The sequence below is a fragment of the Otolemur garnettii genome, unplaced genomic scaffold (genome assembly GCF_000181295.1).
Source record: "Otolemur garnettii isolate 467f Iridium unplaced genomic scaffold, OtoGar3 scaffold00039, whole genome shotgun sequence".
Taxonomy (NCBI): domain Eukaryota; kingdom Metazoa; phylum Chordata; class Mammalia; order Primates; family Galagidae; genus Otolemur; species Otolemur garnettii.
Genome location: NW_003852434.1, coordinates 10,102,240 through 10,114,124, shown reverse-complemented (window position 1 = coordinate 10,114,124; position 11,885 = coordinate 10,102,240). Strand labels below are relative to the sequence as shown.

At 42.3% G+C, this 11,885-nt stretch overlaps 1 protein-coding gene across 3 annotated transcripts in view; it reads left to right on the top strand.

Annotated features, from left to right (window-relative positions):
• BMP2K (BMP2 inducible kinase) overlaps positions 1-11,885 on the top strand; it is a 135,091-nt gene that overhangs the window by 120,808 nt on the left and 2,398 nt on the right. The window lies entirely within an intron of this gene.

Here is an 11,885-nt window from a genome sequence, read left to right as displayed (position 1 = left end):
TCAAAACAAAATTTCATTGATATGGGAAGCTTCTTATATGATTAAAAACATACTACCTGCTTTGTAAAGAAAAGAACAACTGCCCTCTAACTAGAAACCTGGTTAGGAGACCTGTGATGTGACTCTGCATAGTGTGACACGGACATGCTCTAGTCCCTGCATTTGACTTTGTCTTAAGTATTTTCAATATTTTGGTGTAGTTTATGATGGTTCATTTATTTAAGAGTATACATTTTGCAGTATTTAAAATAGTATTGCAATAGCTAGCATCTCTTTCTTTGTATGAAGTATTTGTTTAAAACAGTGGTTCTCAACCTGTGGGTTGCAACCCCTTTAGGGGTCAAATGACCCTTTCAAAGGAGTCGCCTGAGACCATCCTGCATATCAGATATTTACATTACAATTCATAACAGTAGCAAAATTACAGTTATGAAGTAGCAACAAAAATAATTTTATGGTTGGGGTTCTCCACAACATGAGGAACTGTATTAAGGGGTTGTGGCTTTAGGAAGGTTGAGAACCACTGGTTTAATAGAATATTATAACAAGGGCGGGCATGGTAGCTCATTCCTGTAATCCCAGCACTCTGGGAGGCTGAGGTGGGTGGATTGCTGAGCTCAAACGTTCAAGACCAACCTGAGCGAGAGCAAGACCCTATCTCTAAAAATAGCTGGTGTGGCAGGCGCCTGTAGATCCAGCCACTTGGGAAGCTGAGGCAAGAGGATCCCTTGAGCACGGGAGTTTGAGGTTGCTGTGAGCCTGGCTAATGCCAGGGCACTCCAGCCTGGGTGACAGAGTGAGACTGTGCCTCAGGAAAGAAGAATTGTCATTTTTGGCATTGACTATAAATTTTGGCTTCTGAGTTTGGAATCTTCTTTTTTGACTGTGCAAGACTGATGTCTTAGAAATTTTAATACTTTGAAACTGCCTTTTATGAAAATTTGGAAACTGAAAAATGAGCAAATTCATGTTCTTATATTCATTTGGTGAGATGAGCTTGCTTTTCAGATTATCCACTTGTTCTTCCCTTTGTCACTCATACATAAACGTATGCAGTTGTTTCACAAATGTTAGAGTGAGATGAAAAGCTTCTTGAAGTCAGGCAGTACCTTACTCATCTTCACATGCTGGTCTCTGCCTTCCGGAATGAATTTGCTGTCAGAGCACACTTTGTAGGTCTACTTTCTCTCACACATCTGCCCCAGTATTTAATGAAGTCTCATTAAATGAGGATGTAATGTTTGGCTGTGTCAAGTAGGTTCAATTATTGACCTGATATTGTAGACAGAGACTCTGTCTCATTTGGGTGTTTATCTTCCGTGGATTTTATAAAGTCAAGTATTCTTTTATTGGCTGATTAAGCCTTACAGCAGGAATCCTCAAACTTTTAAAACAGGGGGGCAGTTCACTGTCCCTCAGACTGTTGGAGGACCGGCCTATAGTTGAAAAGGACAGGCAAGCTCAGCACCTGTGGCTCAAGTGGCTAAGGCGCCAGCCACATACACCTAAGGTTGCAGGTTTGAATCCAGCTGGGACCCGTCAAACAACAATGACTGCAACCAAAAAAAAAAAAATAGCCAGGCGTTGTGGCGGGTGCCTGTGGTCCCTCTGGGAGGCAGAGGCAGGAGACTCGCTTGAGCCCAGGAGTTGGAGGTTGCTGTGAGCTGTCTACCCAGGGGACAGCTTGAGGCTCTGTCTCAAAAAATAAATAAATAAAAAGACAAGTAGTGGCTAAGCAGGACAGGCAGCGGCGGCAAAAACACTCAGTAGGCCAGATAAATGTCCTTGGCGGGCCGCATGTGGCCCATGGGCTGTAGTTTGAGGACACTTGCCTTACAGTATTTCTAGAATGTAATCTTGTAGACTATAAAATACTCAACACAAGATATTCATCATAAAATTTCAGTAAAACAGTGCTTGTCCTATTAGTATTTTTTTACTTTTCAAACATAGTTTTGTAAACAGTATATAAAAAAATTACCAGACAAACCTATGGTTGTATTTTATCAGGAGGTTGATGATAGCTATGTTGAATTTTTGCTGGTGGTGATATTATATCGATAGTTTAATTGTAGAATTTACAGATGAGAATTTTGTTGGGGGTTTTTTTGTTGTTGTTAGCCTGTCGTCCAGGCTGAAGTGCAGTGGCATGATCACAGCTCTTTACAGCCTCCACCTCCGGGGCTGTAGCCATCCATCCTCCTGCCTCAGCCTCTGGAGCATCTAGATTGACTATAGGCATGTGTCATCAATCCTGGTTAATTTTTTTGATTTTTAAAAATCTTTGTAGAGACAAAGTCTCACTCCATTGCCCAAGCTAGTCTTGAACTCCTGGCCTTAAGGCCTCCTCCTCCCTTGGCTTCCTCCCATAGTGCTAGGATTACAGGGATAATCCATGGTTCTCAGTCACAGAGGAGAGTTTTAAGCTAGTGTCATCATCTGAGAAGGCAATATGGCCTTAAACTTGGGCAAGAGTCTAATTCCTTATATGTAAAAAGAGATTGGCTAGGGCGGTGCCTGTGGCTCAGTGGATAGGGTGCCGGCCCCATATACTGAGGGTGGCAGGTTCAAACCCAGCCCCAGCCAAACTGCAACAAAAATGTAGCTGGGCGTTGTGGCCGGTGCCTAGTCCAAGCTACTCGGGAGGCTGAGGCGAGAATCACCTAAGCCCTGGAGTTGGAGGTTGCTATGAGCTGTGTGACGCCACAGTACTCTACCGAGGGTGATAAAGTAAGACTCTGTCTCTTAAAAAAAAAAAAAAGAAGAGAGATTGGCTAAATCTCTAAAAATCCCTTCTTATGCTTTCAAGATATAGTTGAAGCTATAGAATAGGATTGGGGTCGTCAAAAGATAAAAATGTAAAAAAGATGAGGGGAAGCCAAAGAACCGAGTTTCGGATGGTAGTAATACCTACCTTTGAAGTGGTAGGATGCCACGCCGTGACAGGACAGGGAAAGCAAGAGGAGGATAGATTTGAAGATACGGTTTATAAGATTGAAGAGAAGCTTCAGGAAAGATCACAGTGGGCCTTACAGAGTGTCTCTCCCCTAACGTGGGAGCCTGACAGGAGGGGGAGCCCTTTGACAGCATTAGTTCTCGTGCCCTCTGATTCGTTTCTGAGCACCATTAGAGGGTGATGGTAGTTATGAGGCTGTAGCACGGTACCAGTAGCCATCATAGCTCTTTCCTGAGTGCCCACCATGCACCAGCACTGTCATAAGCATTACATGTATTTTCATTTTCTTTCTTTCTTTCTTTCTTTTTTTTTGAGACAGAGTCTCACTGTGTTGCCCTCGGTAGAGTGTCGTGGTATCACAGCTCACAACACTCAAACTCTTGGGCTTAAGCAATTTTCTCACATCAGCCTCCCAAGTAGCTGGGACTACAGGCACCTGCCACAATGCCTGGCTTTTGTTGTTGTTGTTGTTGTTGCAGTTGTCATTGTTGTTTACCAGCAGGCCTGGGTCGGGTTGGAACCTGCCAGCCTTGGTGTATGTGGCTGGTGTCCTAACCACTGAGCTACAGGCGCTGAACCACTTTAATTCTTGTTACTACATTGTGAGGCATCCCTACTTTACAGATGAAGAAAGTGAAACACTAAATAATGCATGATTTCAAATAAGAACACAGGTCATCAGCAAAGGCTTATTTATATTTTATATCCTTTGCTGATCAAGGAAAGAAAGTATATTATATATGGCTTGATGCCTGTGGCTCAAGCAGCTAAGGTGCCAGCCACATACACCTCAGCTGGCGGGTTAGAATCCAGCCTGGGCCTGCCAAACAACAGTGACAGCTACAACAACAATAACAACAACAACCACCACCACCACCACCACCAAAAAAAAAATAGGTGGGCATTGTGACAGATGCCTGTAATCCCAGCTACTTGGGAGGCAGAGGCAGGAGAACTGCTTGAGCCCAGGAGTTGGAGGTTGCTGTGAGCTGTGATGCCACAGCACTCTACCCAGGGTGACAGCTTCAGGCTCTGTCTTGAAAAAAAGAAAGAAAGTATATTATATAGACAGTTACCCACACAGTTCATTGATACTTCACTTACCTTGTAAATGCTTGTTATTTTGCTAACATTACTGAGCAATTGAAGCATTTAACTATAGCTTTGAATCTTGCAGTTCTGTCTTTGAGGTATATAAAGCAGAGCAGTGACAATAATTTTGATCAGCAGTATTTGTGTGTGAATAAGCACTAGTCTTCTTAACACATACTTCATTGTGTTATTTCATTTTAGATATTTCATTGATCTAATGTCTTTTGCAGTCCTTGAATTTGTAATTTCCCTGACAGAGTTTACAAGCCACACAAGAGAATTTAAAATTTCATCCATCACTGCTGTTAATAATTTACCCAAATCTGCATTGTCATTTACTTTATTCTCAGGGTTTGGCTCTGAATGAATTTTGGCTTTTCCAGCAATCAGATGCAATACTCTTGTGTAAAGCTTTTGGTTCTACTTGAAATGGTTCAGGAGGCTCGGCGCCTGTGGCTCACGCGGCTAAGGCGCCAGCCATATACACCTAAGGTGTGGGGTTCGAATCCCCAGCCCGGCCCGCCAAACAACAATAATGGCTGCAACCAAAAAATGGCCAGGCGTTGTGGCGGGCACCTGTAGTCCCAGCTACTTGGGAGGCTGAGGCAGGAGAGTCGCTTGAGCCCAGGAGTTGGAGGTTGCTGTGAGCTGTGATGCCATGACACTCTACCCAGGGGGATAGCTTGAGGCTCCGTCTCAAAAAAAAAAAAAAAGAAATAGTTCAGGAGTGTACAACCTTTTCTTTTTTTTTCTGCCACATATTGGAACAAGATGAATTGTCTCAGGCCACACAGTAAATACACAAACACTATCAAAAACTAATGAGCAAAATTTTTTAAAGAGTCCATGCATATTTTTTTCAATATCCAACACTCCAGATGAACAAAAGGCCTTAATCTTCGTGTGGCTCATGGGCCACCAGTTGGACACCCAGACCATTATTAATTATACTATGTAATCACGGAAATTTTTCCACTTGGGGAATTCTGTGATTTCATAAGTCTAGACTCTGAAAGTAGGCTAGTAATAATTAAATCCACAGTACTGAATCTTTTAAACTGTGTTCTTACTTAAACATGGAAAAAAATACTCTTATTCTATACCTGAGCTACTTTAAAGAAAATTTAGTCCATATTTTCTTTTTTCTTTCTTTTTCTTTTTTTTTTTTTTTTTGTATGTGTGACAGAATCTTAAGCTATCACCCTGGTAAGTAGAGTGCCATGGCGTCATCATAGCTCATAGCAACCCCTAGCTCTTGGGCTCAAGCATTCTTCTTGTCTCAGTTTTTCTATTTTTAGTAGAGACAGGGTTTCTTGCTCAGGCTGGTCTCAAACTCCTGAGTGTAAGCAGTCCACCCCCCTCAGCCTCCCAGAGAGCTGGGATTCCAGGTGTGAACCATTGCGCCTGGCCACATGTTCTGTATTTTCTTACACATATGTGATATATACTGATGTATTCACCATTTTAAATTTTTTCATTGAAAACAGTATTATGTTTTGACTAATGGTCTACTGGTTCATTCTTATTTGGGGAATAGCATTTGAAATAATGGCTCTCAATTGATTAACCCTTTTGCTAAGATTTGTTTACAGATGATCACATAGGTTTTTGTATGAGACTTGTTTATTAAATCATTGTATATAATTAGTAAACTTGTTTCAATACCACTGATTTAAAAGCAATTGCTAAGATTCTAAAAAAGCTGACATTTTCAGTGTGTAGTTCCAAAGCACAAAACAGAAATAAAGAATATCACCCTGAGCAGAAACCACGGAAATGTCCTTCCCCTATATCTAGTGTAAGGGAACCAAAAATGCCCTACTGAGAGCCCAAAATAAAAATAATTGGTCAACATATGAAATTTTACAATATTCTACCAAAATAACAGAGAAAAGCTATGAGGTCTGATTCTGTGCACATTCTAGACATTTCTCAACGTTGCTCATGCGTGTTCCTGCTGCTGACCACTGAATGTTACAGCCCTTCTGCCTACTCAAAAAACCGCCATTTTTATGGTAATAATACAAATCTCAGTAAATATGGGATTATTAGGACATAGGACATATTGAATTGTCAAGAAACATATTTAGGCTATGCTTTTGGGAAATTAACTTCAGCAGTGAAATAATCCTGATTAAATTTCATAGTAAATCAAATGTGTATTATTTAATCTAACCACTAGAAAGAAGCAATCTGGCCCCAGACACAAACAGTGGGACTATCGGATTCGGGTTTTTTTTTTAATTATAGGAAGATATTTAAGCAAAGATTATAAATTTAAGCACTGTTAGCTAGAGGGCACGTTTTAAAGTACTACACGTTGTATGGTTGCATCCAACTTTGTAACTCACAGTACTTACTTTGACAGTCTTTTGTGCATGTGGAACAGGGCTAAAAGCCTTAGACTATATTGAAACTTTTTTATTTTTTTGTTTTTATTAAATCATAACTGTGTACATTGATGCACTTATGGGGTTCAGTATACTGATTTAATATACAGTGTGAAATGCTTACATTGCACTAACACATCCATCACAATTATAACAATTATAACTTTTCTTAATAGTTCTGAAATGTACCATTGCATCATGCACATTAGTGAGGTCCCCCCAAATACCCTCCCCTCCTCTCTGCCCTCTTCCCTTCTATTTTCTGGGAAACAGTTTTTATGTTTTTATAATTCCCATTTCTTTCTCAGCTCTTCTGTAGTTTCACAAAGAATAGAAGGTGATTAAATCGATGGCTGTTACTGCAGAAAGTGAAAGCTGTCTAGGGTTGTTGTAACTGGCAGCCTGGAACCGCCCTTCTCCTCAGCAGGAGGGGCTGGATGGAGAAGCCTGCTTGTGCTGAAATGTGTTTAGTGGTACAGAATGTTTACGTAGCTCCTAGGGTGGCCTGGGAGCGCCTCCCTGCTGCTCTTGACTTTGTAACAGTTTATGAAGGAGTAGAAGAATAGAGAAATAGGGAAACATTTGAACAATGTCTGTGTGGGTTGTGAGAATATGGGAGAAAAAAGGCATTTAAATACTTTTATCAGCTAAATAAAATCAGTCTGTCTGCCCCCAAAAATTTCCCAGTTACACACAAAAATGATGTAGCTCATTGTGTCTTTTGAAAGCAATCCTTTTCCATTTCTTAAACTGTGATCTCAACATCGATTTAAAAATCAGAGAGGGAATTTCCAGGATCCAGAATGCCCCCGGGTCTTCTGATAGCTGCTCGTTTCTGAGTGGACCTAAAGGCCTTTTAGCTGTGGACGCCTCTCTCTCCGCCTCACTCCTCCCATTCCCTTTAAAGTCAGTGGCAACCATTGAGCCCAGAACCCTACACAGAACATAGTTGAGTGTGATGGATGGAATAATTCGCTCCCTTCCCTGGAGAGAATGGTAGAGTGCTCACCATGTGTCAGGCACAGTTTTAGGTCTCTTTCCCACAACTTTATGAGGTGAAACTTATGCCGTTTTATGTGTGAGGAAAGCTTAGAATAGCTATGACCTTGTCAGGAATGTTACTGGGTAGCTTTAGTAGCTGTGTATTAATTACTCATAAGAAGGGAATAACTGTATGTGGAGAAAGTGAAATGATACTAAAAAAGGGAGGGTTTTCTTTTTATTTTTCCCCCCCAAGAAAAAAATTACATGAGGGAGGGTTCTATTTAAAATACTGAAAAACTAGAAGCAGCCTAGAAGTTCTGTTGGGTAAATAATTAATAGTTGTATATACAGTATTTTATCATATTTCTATCAGAAGAACTGATGAACTGTTTTCATACCAAGAGAGATGCTTTCAAAATGGTAAGTGAAAAAACACAAATTTATACCCACTCTGACAATCACAAAAATATTTCTGTATGGTACTTTATACACAGAGAGGTATATTTTTGTTAATGCAACTTTGATAAGCCAACAAAGGGCAGACAGAATGAGAAGTATAAAGCAACAGATGTCTTCTGGAAAGCACGATAGCCAGTTAAGGGGTAAAGGAAACAGTAAAATTTAAGAAGACTGGGATTAAAATACAACAATAATAAGAAGAAGGTGAACTGAAAGTCTTCAAGACAGAGTATCTGCCCTGTGGCAAGTGTTGAGAAGACCTGCAGGAGCTAAACCAAGTGCCCTAGAAAATAAGGTGTAGAGCAGCATTTCCCAAAGTGCTTTTTGCATAGTTGTCTATAAAGATTACCAGGTGTTACGTGGAAATAAAAGTGTAATGAAGCAAATTGGTGAAATCCTACATCTCATAAAAGTAGATGGGTTCTTTCTTTTGGAGTTTTTTTTTTTTTTTGGAGACAGGGTCACTTTTCTTGCCCTCAGTAGGTGCTGTGGCATCATAGTTCACAGCAACCTCACTCTCGGGCTTAAGTGATCCTCCTGCTTCAGCCTCCTGGGTAGCTGGGACTCCAGGCACCTGCCACAACACCCAGCTAGTTTTTCTACTTTTTTTTAGAGATGCGTCTCTTGCCGAGTCTGGTCTGGAGCTCCTGAGGTCAGTTGACCCACCCTCCGCAGACTCCCAGAGTGCAGGGTCACAGGCGGAGCCACCCAACAGACAGGTTGTTTTGTGCTAGACTCATTAGCTCTTTTAATGAGCATGTTCCAGGTGACAGGTGGAGGCAGAACACAGAGTGTGTCATTTCCGACTTGTCCCCGAGGCCACACGTCTACGGGAATAGTGCTGTGCAGAAGCTCTTCAGAAACACAGTGGGATGTTACTGGAGGTGTCTGTGAGCATGCTGTGGCTTTCTGAGGGCAGGGAAGAAGCATCCTTCACAGTCAGGGGTAACTGGAAGTCTTTTTGAACCACACATATTTTTCTTTTGAATATAAATCTTGAAAAAGCTAATCTAAAAGTAATCTTTGCTCTTAATACCGGAAGCAATGCTGTGTGGAGAGGTCAGACTGGAGACTCCCTGTTTGCTTCGCTTTTAACCTGCTGGGCAGCAAACCCGGCATACCTCTCTGGGCTGGTTTTCGGCACAGGCAGAAGGTTCTATTTGTAGTTAAGTATACCCTGCCGGAGTCTCCACATCCTTGTCTCCCTTGCACTGTTCGGTCCCAGGTCCCAGTACTCATGTCAGGTTGCCGACTGCACGAGCTGGCCAGATCCAGCGCTGCTCACTATCCTCCCGCTCCCGGCCCAGCACCGTCCAGCTCTGCTGTCTGTTACGTCCCTGAAACGCTCTCCTCTTGCTGTGTCGGTGTCTGTACTCGCCTGGCTGGGTCCTCTCTGGCTGGCACTGGTCAGTTTGCTTGGCAGGCTCTTCCTCCTCTGCTACACTGGAGAGCTCAGGTGGGAGCTGCCTTTGCTGCTTCTGTACTTTCTTCCTGGGTGATGTCCCTTTGTCCTGTGCCTCCCTCTGGATAGTGAGAATTTCCAAATTTATTTGCTTGTGCTCAGGCCATAGATATTTTACTGCTTTACATTTAACTTCATATCTCACATACATCAATATTAATGTGTCCACAACCCATTCTTTGTCTTAGTAAACAAAGAGCCATTTTGCCAAATCAAATTTTGATGCTATCCTCTACTTACTTACTCATTCTTTTCTTTCTGTGATGGTGGCACCATCATCCACCTCATTTTCCTCTTCAGTCTGTAATTCTGGTGTCTACCCGGACCCCACTGTCATCCTCGCCACTGTAACCTTTAACTTGTATTACTACCATTTCTCTTCCAAGTCCCCACTTTACCCCTCTTCGGTCTTGATCTACAGAGAAGTTGGTTGTCTTTTCAAAGTATAAACCTGATCGTGATACCCATTTTAAGCATAATGCTGAGCACTGAAGTTTGAATGAACCCCCAACTCCTGATCATGGCTCTGAAGTGCCCATCCAGCATCCCCAGCTCAGCACTACTGTACGTTACTGGGCTGCTCGGTGCTCCTGCCACACCGGCCTGATCTTCAGTCCCTCCAACATGCTGTGGCTTCCCGCGGAAGCAGCTGCCAGCTCATCCTCCGCATGGCGGTTCCTTCTCAGTGTTCAGTCTTTTCTGAATGTCAGAGAGCTCACGCCCCTGCTGTCTGTCATTTCAGAGCACTAGTCACAACCAGAGTTTCTTGCACTCTGGTTGGAAGCTCCTGAAAGCAAGAACCCATGTTTGTTTTACTCCCCAGTGAATGATCAGTGTGTAGCATGTAGTTGATGTGCTCTTTGTTTTTTGTTGAATGAAGAAAATGCAGATAACTGAATTCTGAGCTAAAAACATGCAGCTGTAATGAGTTTATTTTCATGATAGTCCTTTATATTCATTGCCAACTCTTCTTTATTCTGAATATAGTTGAACTCAAGAGTAGTCACTTTTTGTTTCATTCAGCAAATACTGACTCAGCACAGCACAAGGTTACACAGATGAGTGGTAATAGGATATTAAAGACAAATTACAGTGATCTGATAAACAATTGAAATACAGTGGAGTGGGTACATAATTAAGGCTTGCCTTAGGTTCATCAGAGTACCAAGTACAAAATGGGTATTTTTGAGGAGTGGCTCTGAAGGGCTATAACAGGCAGGGTCTTAAAATACATCCATGCACTTGGGTGTTGAGTGGGAGTAGGAGGGATAGAGGGGCATTTGTCCTGAGTTACAGTATAACTCAAATACAAACACAGGCAAGTGGAAATTCATAGTCAACAATGCAATACTCTGCTATTTCAGTAATAGCCCCTGATACCCCAGACTATTAGGTTCCTGAGTTTCTGATAGCAAATAATAAGAGATTGGATAGCAAGATAGCTCCACAAATTATCCAGATCTTTTCATTCCTGAGTTTGAGTAGGGAGAGCTGCCTGGGGTGGTTTATAATAACGAACAGCCCTGGAAAGTACCAGGGTGAGGCTCAAGATGGACAAGGATGGGATCCTGACAGAGACCGGCTGAGGTGAGATTCTAGGGAGCCACTGAAAGATTTGCAGCAGGTCGCTCGCTATTTCCTGCTTAAAATCATTAGCATTTCAGAAAAATCCTTTTGTTGACAGTTCAGGAACATGGCGTGAAGGCAGAGGGCTCAGGAGTGGTTGCTAGGGAGAGCTAATGAGGAAGTGAGTCAGATGCCGGGGAGGGGACGGAGTTAGGAAGCACACTGGCTGTTTGGTGAGGTGAAGGGAGGCGATTTCCACATTTCTGCTGGCTTGAGACCTGAGTAGACGGAACTGGTGAGGAGCACGCTGTAAGAGGAAAGATCTTTTTTGAAATTCTTGAGTTTGAGGTAGTGATAGGTCATATATTCTCAATGGATATGTATTCGTGGCAAATATCAGAAATCTGAGTCTAGGTTAAAGGTATCAGTGTCCGCCAAAAACTGTTGTCCTTGGCAATCCCCATTTGAGGAGCTAAGACCCAGGGAGAGCACGCAGAGGGAGTGACACAGCCAGGACAGAGCCCCGTGCACAGGCATATTTGAGGGGATAAAGTGAGAGAAGAGTCTCCACAGTCGTAAGTAAGAAGACAGCGGGGCTGGCTTTCGAGGAGGAGGAAACCCTCAGAGTCGTCATACGCCGGATACCACCACTGAATGATGTTTGGAAAGGTTAATCAGCTTTCAAGACTGCATTTTACTTCCAACCTTAGCTAAATTTTTTGGAAATATTTTCTTAGTCAAAGGGAAGGGGATGAGAATGTGTGTCTGGAAAGTCAATTAAGTATACCAGGGTATCGAGAGGGCAGGATGTGTTCGTGTCAGTATCTTTGTGAAGCACTGTATTTCGGGCAGTTTTATTACACATCCTTTGGTTAGCATGTTGCTGGTTTAGATTTGCTTTTATTTTTTATTTTATTTTTTTTTGAGACAGAGCCTCAAGCTACCCCCTTGGGTAGAGTGCCATGGCATCACAGCT